Below are 12,776 nucleotides of genomic sequence, written 5' to 3'. Positions count from 1 at the left end.
TTTGACAAAAACGACTGCCACTACTGTCGTTTGCACAGTCGTTAAAAAAGGAGTCGCGATTAGAAAGCAACTGCCAAAAAAAGTCGGGAAATACGACGGCTTTGATCCGTCAAAAAGACCGTCGAAAAAAAACGACGGCTTTGGGCAGTCGTTTTTATGAATTTATAATTAAAAAAAATAATAATTTTTTGTTTGGTTCGCAGAAAACTGATAGCGTACTTCCGGCTGCAGTATTGCATTAAAATGCTACAGAACTTTGAAACGTTGACTGATGATTAAGTCAATAATGAAACTGAAACTGAATCTAATTGATGTACCCATCATTTCCGATACGGATAGCACACAACAAAAAAAGAAACCTCCGTCCTAGAAATAGATAGAAGAACAGATACATTGATACACATCAACCTCTACTATACTCACACCATGGACTCTACCAAACCTCGTTCAACCTTTATTTCCACGACAACCTTAATAGTGGTGCTTATGTTAATAGTCTGTGGAACCAACCTTGTTGCTGGTAGCGAGTTTACGGATTGGTTAGCGAGTTTACTGGGCTGTGACCCACTAGAATTGTGGGTGTAACGCCATCATACTTAACGGAGGATTACAATTCGTGTACACCGGGCAGCCCACAAGGTTTTACACTCAGCCCGATTGCAAGGGTGCAGCTGCAGCTGCAGCATCCCAACCATCACCTGACAAAGGAATTGTAGTCCACACGAGAGAGGAAACAAAACAATAAATAAAAAACGTATCTTGTATGTGTAATCCATGTGAAATATAACTTCGATCACAAACGGGAATTAGATCTCTTTAACAATAATTAGGGGTGAACACATATTAACACGAAACACCAATCACCGCCATCCCACATGCCTTGGTTGACGATTCAACGCTATCAATAGGTACAATTTTACGATCGAAAATCTGTCACTCCATAGAAAAATAAATCCATCTGCACATAGAAAAAGTAAACTTGAAACATCACAATTGAAAAAATTGGATTCATCAACTAAGTGCACAAACAGAACCATCTACTAACAACAATACGAGTGGGTTCGATTTGAGCTTGCCAAAATGGTCCAACTTGTTAGACAAAATATCCCTTATGCGATCTGGGTCCATTATGTTTATCCTAGGAGTTGTTCCATACCAAATAACAGACATTTTACCTGTATTCAATAACAAATTCAATTCTCATATGTTGATTAAATGTAAAGAATCGAAGATCTTCTACTTCAGTTGTTGAAAGATTGATTCTGATATAATATATGGTTGGCCAAGTTGCTTTTCTCAACCAAAACAAACCTTACCTTAAAACATCTCCAAGTAAGTTTTCTTAAAGGTATGTAAAATGACTAAACCGTGAATAATTTGTAGGTAAAAAATTCGTGTATAATTAGTGAATAATGTGGAGAATTGCTAACTATGGTGAATCCATACAGTAGACCACTCTTATTTTCATTATGTTTTTTTTACTTGTATTGAATCAGGTCCAAATGACAACCACAGTATTGCCAAATGAAGGGGGGAAATAACATGAAGTAGAAGACAATCTTCAAGTCGTTAAGTAAAATACCTTCCGCCCATGAGTTAATCGCAGACGTGGTTAATCTTTAAGAATGTCATGGACACACTGTGCTACGGTAGTCCAATTCTGATAGGTACACCATGAAACACAAAAATAAATAAGTTCAACTTAAAAGCTACACATAAGCTGCAATGCAGGATTCAATATGAACAGTCTAATTCAGTTGTAGAGATCAAAGCAGCCATTTTACCTTTCCAGATATTGTCACCTTCAAAACTAAAATTGAAAAACTATATAAAAATACAAACGATTAGACACATCTATCAAACTATTCTTTAAGTAAAGTAAAAGATGAAAAAACTATTCCAGATATTGTCACCTTCCAAACTAAAATTGGCTACTAGCTAAACATTTAAAAAAATAAAAAAAAAAAAATAAAAAGCTTATAATAAATTGGTTAATTCCCATAAGCATCATAGAGAAAGTAAAACCTATAAAGAGATGAGGTATATCTCAATATTTCTATGGGGTGGGGTAATCGACCACAACAAATACTTATTAGAATCACTGAATCATGTGAGTCAGTAGGTCCACTTTAACACAAAAGAGAGCAGTATTTCGTATATGGTTTAACCACATCATACTTTAACACAAAAGAGAGCAGTATATGGAAATAATTGACTTTCGTATATGGTTTAACCACATCAAGGTATCTTGACAATAAATTTACGTCAATGAATGAATCTCGCGTACAATGGATAACAGAAGTATTACTTAAGAAAATGTACCAAAACAGGTGAGTTTGCATTTGTAAAAAATTAGTCCAACTACAATTCCAATGTAGCCTCACACACAAACAGTCTAATTCAGACATTTGAAAGGTGACAATATATGCCCCCTTCTCAATACTAAATTTTAAATTTATATGACATTTTGGAAGACAACGGCAAAAGTATCCCTGTAGATTCACCCCCAGAACTCAAATTGCTTTTCTTTTAGTGGGAGAATATGTCGAATCCAGGCCCTACATCTCTGAAAAAAAATGTCTGTTTTTCTTTTTGGAATCAATTTTGATAGGATGGATCCCTAAGAAAAAACAAATGAATTAATTATGGATCTTTCTCACAGATGATAGATATGACAGATGAAAATGGCAGGTATCTATTAAATCATGACTGCCACGTGTAGAGATGCTTAGTTGGCTAAATGTAACTGAGCTAACTTTTTGTTTTACTTTCTACTTTCTACTTTCAATATGAATGGCCCGCTCCTTTCAAGAGAAGAAAGAAAATCTTGATGAGTAGTAGTAGTATGATAGTGTAGTAAAGGTGGTCCCACAGAAGAAAATTACAGTGTTTTGTGTTCATGTTTTTGCAGCGAAGCTTGCAGAAAGTTCACTTCTTTCAGTCAGAGATGACCCAACCTGATACAGACACACCAAGCATTTTACTCAACTAATTAGATAAACATCCGGTAACAGTTGGCAAACCTCGTTGGGGAAGAAGAATGAACAAAAGATAAAAGTAAAAATAAACAGAAATATTATAATGAAATCACCTGCAAGCTTCCTGTGTATTAAACAATGGAGACGTGGCACCTGAAAATAAAAGGGTTATTTTAAGTTCCAATGAAATCACAAGTTTCATTATTATGTAGCTGACATATGAAATCACAGACCTTTTTGGGATGCAAATGGGACAATGTATCTTCACAAAGGTCGTTGGAGCAATCATCAGGAATACCTTGATGGAACTTTAGATTCTAACCCAAATAGAAGGTCCGAGAGATATGTTAGTTACATAAGCAAAAGATCTTTTTGTTCTGTTTATATATTTATATAACCTTAGATGAACACAACCAATAGCTAACAACATACGAACATAACTTCAACAATAAAAAACTAGAAAATTGTAATAACAATAAAAACAAATACCTTTGAAAGAGGGGAAAGGGAGAAGCGATCGTTCAAAAAAAAAACCATATCTCAAAATCAGGCACCACATTCATCTTCAGAAGGATCTCTTTATTACTTGATGATTCTTGCATTTGAGCTTATTTGCAAGAGAATCCTCCAACAGTCATCCGGACTTGGGACCATCCTTTTCCAACAGTCATCCGGACTTGGGACCATCCTTTTCCCTCCTCCTTTATCCGGGCTTGGGACTGGCAATGTAAAACATATAATTTTACATTGCTGGAGTTAAAAATGGGTTAATTAACAATAACAAAAATAGTTATAAAAGAAATCATAAAACATACGTAGGTAAAAAGTCTATGTAGTGAAATTAAATATACCAAAAACTAAATGTATTGAGATGACATTGGATTTACACCTAACTCTTGACCTGATATTGGATCTTTCTGCATCTGCATTTGCATCATCACAACATTTAAGTATAGCTTCTTAGTAAGGAATAATGCAACTGCATAGTAATATAGGAAGTAATGAACTAAATGAATCCGAGTTTGATGCAAGCAAGTAATACAACTATAGGAAGCATGCTTTAAACGACGCGTCACTTGAAATACAAGTTTGCTGTTTCGTTTAATATAAAAGTCTTGTCTTCACTGATTAGTATTTAGTTTGGCCTAAGATTATCTTCTATATATTCTCTGATGGAAACCTACTTTCTTGATGAGTAATTCTAGTACTTATCTGCATTATGATTGGCTCTGCTTGGGAAATCTAGACATTCAACTGCGACAGTTAAGTAATAACCTTCATAATATTACATTACATTTTCTATTCAAAACAAATTTTAAATATAAATTCGAATTTCTTTTTGAAACACACATTTGGGGTGTTATTTAGTATCATCTATGGGTCCCACTCTTATATCATAAAGACATAACATTACTGTTTTAACGGTTGCAACGGTAATGCAAGGAATCTTACACTGTTATAATGGTCCCCTTCAAACCTTGATTTTATCTATGGCATTTTGCTGGATTATTTGGTTGCTGCATGAGGAAGTATGGTTGTTAATTTTGGAGTTGCAGCTAAATGATGCAAACTGCAAAAAAAAAAAAAAATTGCAGGTTGCTATGATGGTTATCAGTTAATCCTTCATCTTAGAAGTGAAGATCGCTGGTCCTCCATCTATGTTTAAATGTGTAATTGACTTGGGATGCATCCTCCGTGTTTTGGACTGTTGGAGAAACAATCATATAATCCTTGCATGGTTTCCATATGATAGTGGCTTACATGCAGTGTGTGTCTAATGTGACTTCATAAAATCCCACAAAACTGTTGTATCCATCAACCTATTAGCCCTTTTGTGGGGCTGTATCTCTCCCCCTAGGTGCCTTTAAATTCACATAAACAAACCCCACATGTAAATTAGGATAATAATGTACCTAATTTGATACCTAATCACATCTACTTGCACCATCTATGGGTTCAAGTCTCTCATTATTAGACATAGGTGAGTAGTATATGTAGCTTGGGCTGGTCTAGTTGTAGGTTAAGATTTGCCACTCATATTATTAAATATCATATGTATAATTTAACTTTATTTTTAGTAATCCCTCTCAATTATTTTGCAAAATATTAATCCTACGTTGCAATGATAAGAAGTTATCTTCACTTTCTTGGTAGATTCTTACTGACCAACACTGTTACTTTTCCATACTATACTAGCAACATCAGCAACTGTTGACCACAGGCATTTATTCCCCAACCATCAGTTGAATGGGGCTTCATCAATCGAATCAATCCAATTGTTTTATTAATTGAAGAGAATCAATGTAAACCCCACGATTAGAGGGTTATTTTTAGCATGATCTAAACAGACTTATTTAAATAAAATTTCCTAAAAATGAATGAGACTAAATTCATAAGAGAGAAATTTTACTTATTTTTCCTATATGATTTGAATCTGAAAGGCATTATACATTTCATGCCATTTTATACATTTCATAAGAAATAAATAATTTCATAAAGTAACCCATTTCATGCCTAATACAGTGGCCATTTTATACATTTCACTAAAAAACAAGGCTCTATAAATAAGAAATAAATAATTTAAAGATAATACAATGGCTTATTATGGTTCCCCTTTAATATATATAGCAATGACGAAAACAAATAGTCTTAGGACCGGATGGTATTCCTATAGAAGCATGAAAATGCATAGAAGTTTTAGAATATCTTGGCTAACTAAGCTAATCAATAATATTTTAAAGACTAAAAATTGTCAGATGAGTGGAGGAAATAGTAACAACTGTTTAGACAAAAACGAATATATCAGAAAATAACTTTGATTTTTTGTTAGGTAGATCAACCATCGAGCCAATCTTTCTACTTAGAGAAATGGTAGAGAAGTATAGAAAAAAGAGAAAGAGCATTCATACAGTTTTTATTAACTTAGAGCAAGCATAAGACGAAGTACCTAGAAAACCAATTTGGGGGGTATTGGGAAAGAAGGGAATCCTGATTACTATTGATCTGCACAAGGGATCAACTTTGAGTCTGTATTTGTTTGTTTTAGTTATAAATTGAATAACTTATCATATTCAAGAGCATGTACTTCGTTATATGTAATTTGCGGATGATGCAATATTAGATGATGAGACTAGAGAGGCATTCAACACAAAACTAGAATGATGGAGAGAGCTGGAGGATTCCACAGGCTTAAGGATAAGAAGAGCCAAGATAGAGTATATGCAGCATAAATTTTGTATTGGCACCCAAGAACAATTAAAATTGATGGTCGAGATGTTGGCAGCATAAATTTTGTATTGGCACCCTTAGATGTTGCCCATAGAACCAGAGTTTGATTGTTAAAATGGAGGGAGTTCATATATTATAATTATATTAAGATGTGAAACACCAATCTTAACAAGAGTAGAGTTCCCAATTTCAACAAATAATTTGGCAATGTGGACATACAAGATTAAACAAGTAATTTCGACAAATAATTTCAACAAGAGTAGATCATCTACCTACTGCTTAAATTGGATACTTCCCCAACTAGTCTCATTTTACAAGTTTTCCAAAACATTCCCCCAGAAATGAACACATTAGAACTACTAAATTCTTTCAAATATTAGTTTTAGATTAACTTCTAGTTGTTTAGTCACAATTGTGATAAAAAACTCAATCGTGGCTAGGGATTTGTTGGTGGATCTTAGTTCTGTGAAGATGATATGAATTGCTACAATTAGAAATCAGGAAGAGGCGATTCAAATAAGGGTATTTTCCAACATAATATCAATTAAAAACCTTTAATGCCTTCAAACGTAAGAAATAATTTGAGATCGGCGAATCCGTACCTCTTTCTTCTTCAAATCTGCTAAAGATGACCTTGGTAATTTGAGAGAATCGAGTGAGAGATCGAAGCCCTAGATCACTGATTTTGAAATCTGATTGCGTCTGGAAACCCTAGTTATTTTTCTTCAAAAGTCGAGATTCTGTGAGTGAGATCGAGCGAAGAATTAATGTTCAAAATCAGATCGATTCTGTGAGTGAAAGAGAGTCGATCGAACGAAATCTAGAGTCAGTGAAAGAGAGAAAGAATCGATCGAACGAAACAAGTGTGACTGAAAGAGAGAGAGTAGATCGAACGAAAACCGATGAATGAGAGAGAGAGAGATTCGATCGAAGAAAAATCGGTGAGTGAGAGAGAGAGATTCGATCGAAGAAAACCAGTGAGTGAAAGAGAGAGACAGAGAGAGTCGAGAAAGAGAGAGACGATCGAACGAAATAGAGTGTGTGAGTCGAGTTTGAGTCCATAATGACGATACGAGTTGAGTCAAAAGAAACCATCTGAGTTGAGTCGAGTTTGAGGCGGAAAAAGGGATTAGCGACTGTGGGAATCCGTCGCTTAAAACGACGGCTCAAAGCAGTCGTTTTTTCCGCAAAAATCGCGTCGCTCTTTCCCCATTATGACGTAGTGGAAACCATAAACATTTTCCCACTTCAGTTACAATTGAAACAAGAAATTCCATAGCTTTCTTGGCGAAGCAAATGTTATATTTATGTATCGTAAAGGCAACAACTAAAACAATTGCGTACTACCAGGCAACAAAATTATGAGTAATGCAACGAAGAAAGATTGTCTAGTGTACCTCAATTCTTGCTTGATACAATGGTCTTTCCTGTGGGCAAGCAAGTAATAAGAAAACACATCAATAAAATGATATAGCAAAGAAACATGCCTAAGGGGGACACAAATATATATATATAGGGTGGCGTTCGAAGGCCCTAAAGAGAGCCAAACATTTTTTAAATGTATGGATTATAGGTTTTAGAATGGGCTGATTTTTGTGAGTATAATCTTTATGATGAGAGATCATCCTCACAAAAAATCAGCTCATTCCAAAACTTCTAACCTCACCAAAAGTGATTTATAAAATCGGATGGTCCACAATTTTTCAACTTGTAAACAAGGGTTAGAAGTTTCGAAATGAGCTGATTTTGGTGATGATGATATCTTCATCATAGAGATCATCCTCATAAAAAAAATCATCCAATTCTGAAACTTCTAACCCCTATTTTCAAGAATTTTTGGTACAATGTTTGGCTCTCTTTAGGACATCCAAACAATTCCCATATATATATATAAGAAAATGATTTTTATAGATGATGGCAAGGCCTAAGAAAATGGTAACCAATGTCTTAATTATCCAGACTGAATCAATAGTGAACCTAGAATTCATAACAAATTGGGTTCAAAACGTCATTCAAAGCCATCATCGATTTTAACAATAATGCAATTCAACCATCAATTGATCAACTTTTTAAACAGATTTTAAATACAAAAACATGGGAAATCAAATATAATTTCCTATGTCAAGATTCTTTATTAGTCAAGACTTTAATACTATAAAATTCAATGTTATTATTTTAAATGATAATAATAAAAGTTGGGACAATGACTGCAAAGGACTCTCTATTGAGAACATGTACTTAATAGTTCCCTAATAAAGAATACGGATCTTTTAAGTCTCACTTAATTAAATGCTAACCGTAACGTATTAAGAGATCTTTTGAAGATTTTTTTAAGAAAAAAACCGAAATACACCTTTAACAACTTTACAAAGTCGTTTGATCTAAAAATATATATAGTCAAATAAAAAACTAAACCAATTTATTTGGTTACTAATATTTTTGTGAAAAACAAAAATAAATTTTGTATTTATTAAAAGTTATTCATATATTTAATATAATTTTATTTGACTCATTTAAGTCAATTTGTTAATCTGAATCAATTCGATGAATATTCAAGTCGAATTTTACAATTATATTTTATTATTTATATATTTTAATAAATCTAACAATCATAGATCAAATCAGTTTGAAGATGTTGATAACCATACTCATCTCCATCATCATCTTTGTTGTAATCGTTATCATCATCTAAGTGAGTTAAAGATGGTTGCTACGTGCGACTCGCCAAGCAAAAAGTAAATAAATAAATGTGTTATATATATATATATATATGGAGCAGTTCGGCAGCCCTAAAGTTTGCCAAGTTTAGTGCCAAACATTTTTTGTAAATCACTTTTGATGGGGTTAGAAGTTTTGGAATAGGCTGATTTTTTATGAGGATGATCTCTACGGTGAAGAGATCATCCTCACAAAAAATCAACTCATTTTGAAACTTCTAACCTTAGTTTACAAGTTGAAGAATCGTGGACCGTCTAATTTTTGTAAATCACTTTTGATGGGGTTAGAAGTTTTGGAATAGGCTGATTTTTGGTGAGGATGATCTCCTCATCATAGAGATCATCCTCACAAAAAATCAGCTCATTCCAAAGCTTCTAACTCATATTTTGAAAAATGTTTAGCACCAAACTTGGCAAACTTTAGGGCTGCTGAACCGTCTCCACATATATATATATGGGAAATGTTCAACACCCTAAGCTTTACCCTACACTTTAACAAATGTGTTTTGTCATACATGGGTTAGAAGCTTTGGAATGGGCTGATTTTTGGTGAGGATGATCTCTATGATTAGAAGATTATCCTCACCAAAAATCAGTCAATTCCGAATTTTTTAGCCCCATGTTTACAAGTTGAAAAATCGTGGACCGTCCATTTTTTGCAAACTATTTTTTATGGGGTTAGAAGTTTTGGAATGAGCTGATTTTTGGTGAGGATGATCTCCTCATCATAGAGATCATCCTCACCAAAAATCAGCCCATTCCAAAATTTCTAACCCATGTAGGACAAAACACGTTTGTTAAAATGTAGGGTAAAGCTTAGGATGGGGAACGGGACCCTATATATATATATATATATATAGGATCAAGATCCGTGTACACATATATATACTCATATATCTACAATGTGTTTTGTCTTATGTGAGTTAAAAGTTTCAGATTGAGCTGATTTTTAGTGAGGATGGTCTCTATGACGAGGAGATCTTCCTCATCAAAAATCAGCTAATTCTAAAACTTCTAGCCCCATATTTATGAGTTGAAGAATCGTGGACCATCCTATTTTTGTGAACCACTTTTGACGAGGTTAAAAGTTTCGGATTGAGCTGATTTTTTATGAGGATGATCTCCTTATCATATAGATCATCCTCACCCAAAATCAGCTCAATCCAAAACTTTTAGCCCACTTTGAACAAAACACGTTAAACATACATGAGTAAATATATGTGTACATAGATCCTGACCCATATATATATATATATATCTTTTGTATCCCAGAGAAAAAGATCTATGGTTTTGTGCACATGCCACGTCAACGAGTGAATTTCATGTGATTTTTTCAAGTCAATTTATCAGGACTCTAATATTATATATATACTACCTCACAAGTAGCATGTGCAAATGCATTGTGTTTTACAAAAAGGATTTACGCATGGTTAGAAATTTTTATCAATTTATAATATACTTTATCACTTAATATATTATAAAAGGTTTTTTTGTAATTTAAAATATAGAATAATTTTAAAGAAAAAAAAATAAAATGATATTTTTATAATTTTATAAAACTAACATAGATATACAGGTCGTGGGATTATACGGGGCTTCTTACAATTTTTGAATATTAATTAATAAAATTTTTATTATAATGTGATCTTAAGAAACTAAGTAATGTGATTTTACAAGTGGTGGGATTGAAATTCTATTAAATTTGACAAAAATAACTTTGAAAATATAAGAATGCAAATGTGGAGGTAAATTTTGTTTTCCAAACTTTCGTGTTACCACTTTATTATAGCTTCCCTAGTTATAATAATAAAGATATAATATATTAAGAGAGATTTATCGGGTAAACCTATTTGTTGCAATTTTATTACAAAAATTTCCTTACTTTATCGAGTTAGTTACATGGGCAAACCTTAGTTTATGAATTAGGTTACTATGACTAACTTAGTAAATTTTCAAACCTTTCTGAGGATTGTTGGCCCCTATGGATTATTAAATTGACAATCCAATAATGCAGCCTTCTAGGTTTCATGGGAAAACTCATATTAAAATAATAAAATTAAAAAAATTAAAAAAAAAAACTTTGTAAAGTGAGGTTTGGTGGGTAACAAATATTGTAGAGGGATAAATTCTTCAATCGATGAGATAACGACATGTGTCACTAAAGAATAAGATGGATCACAATAAACGTACTTTCGACCTGTGCGAGTACAATCGCTTGGATGGTTCACCTAGGGAAGGAGCACGAACGAAGGTCAGGGAAACAGGGATCTGTAAGTGAAAAGATTTAATACTTGAGATTTAAGGATTTGAGCGACTGACTTATAAGGGATTCTTAGAAAGAGATTCTCCCACAATTCTTATCCCAAAATAGGAGATAAGATAGGAAAGCATGCAAAATGGAAACTCCATCTCTATAAATAAAGAAGGATTCCCACACCAAATGTACACTATTTTTCTACATTGAAACTCTGTCAAATTTCTTTAGAATTAACTTACGCATTAGAGGTTCTGTGGAACAGGGAACATAAACAATCTAGAGGAGTTGCAGTCCATCTGATTGAAAGAAAGAAGATCTCGACTATGAAAATCACATCTACAATTAGCGTTGTTCTTGGGAACTAACAAAAAACACGACATACACATGACAAACACAATGAAATAAGAACGATCTCAAGGAGTTGCAGGTCATCCAATCGGAAAAAAGAAGATCTCGAGGTGATCACAAAAATTACCTCTACAAACTTCATAGAGTAAGGTTCCCTTGGAGTTGTCAAAACTCCAAGGGAGTATTTGTAATAAAAGTACAACAGTCACTACGTGAAAATTGAAAAATTCTACAGAAAAAATTGACAAGCCAAGGATCACGAATTTTAAAAATTGAATTTTGACAGTCTAGGCAGTCGAAATTCTTGATGTTCCCAGATTTGATAGCTTAAAGCTATCGAATTTCTCTCATCCTTCATTAATTTGATGGATTCGGCTAATCGAAAAAAAAATTTGACAATGAAAAATTCAATGCCAATTTGACAGTCGGGTAAATCTCTCGTATTAAGATTTTAGCCTCAGACCTCAACTAGTATCTCGTCAGCCTTGATTTAACATTTTACTAACATGAAGTTATAAAGATGGTTTCCCTGAAGTAAAAAATTATTATCAGGGAAGATTTGAGGATCTACCACCAATATTCAAAGTTTTAACTTTGAACAATACTGGAGACAATAAAAGGCTAATATTTAGGAGGAAAGCTAGCAAGAAATGACATAGCTAGGGGACACAATAAATATAAATATATGATAATATTTAGGAGGGATTTTACCATCTGTGTGTCGTATCGATTAAGCCTATTTGAAATTTTTACCTTTTTTATTCAGTTTTCAGACTTGTACCATCGGAGTGAAAGAAAATTCCTTCAAACTGGTTATTACGAAACATAACCTTTAAAAAATTGTTATAAAGGAACATTTGAAGATCCACCATGAATTTTCAAATTTTAACCTTTTGAGGACAATGTTTCTTCAAAGGGTGTTGGAATGTTACTTAGGAACCTAACTCAGTTGTTATTAATAATAAAATTTATATTTAATATATCATTTGGGATTTGGTTGTGTTTCATTAGGATTCTTGACGATTTGCCGCCACACCAATTTTTACTTAAAACACATTAAACCTTTAGAAATTGATGAACACGACTTTTATTTAAATTATATATGTATACATCAATTGCTTTAAACCATGTCCAATTATGAAATTATAAAAAAGCAAATTTATTTGTCAATGTAAAACACCATTTCTTAATCTTCAACGAACCCTAAAAACTATATTAAATGGAAACGATAAAACATGACAAAGAAAA

General features: G+C 33.2%; 1 long non-coding RNA gene across 1 annotated transcript; it reads right to left on the bottom strand.

The window, feature by feature from the left end:
• Nucleotides 1-3,637: 3,637 nt before the first annotated feature.
• On the bottom strand, nt 3,638-7,200 carry LOC147410983 (uncharacterized). The gene is made up of 3 exons (XR_015178650.1): nt 6,809-7,200; nt 3,830-3,901; nt 3,638-3,697 (listed from the first exon to the last, which is right to left on the bottom strand). It is a non-coding gene; the product is annotated as an uncharacterized LOC147410983 (long non-coding RNA).
• Nucleotides 7,201-12,776: the final 5,576 nt, after the last annotated feature.

Source organism: Akebia trifoliata, chromosome 1 (genome assembly GCF_017979445.1).
Source record: "Akebia trifoliata isolate Shusen 1 chromosome 1, ASM1797944v1, whole genome shotgun sequence".
Classification (NCBI taxonomy): Eukaryota; Viridiplantae; Streptophyta; class Magnoliopsida; order Ranunculales; family Lardizabalaceae; genus Akebia; species Akebia trifoliata.
This window is presented reverse-complemented; position numbering and strand designations above follow the sequence as displayed.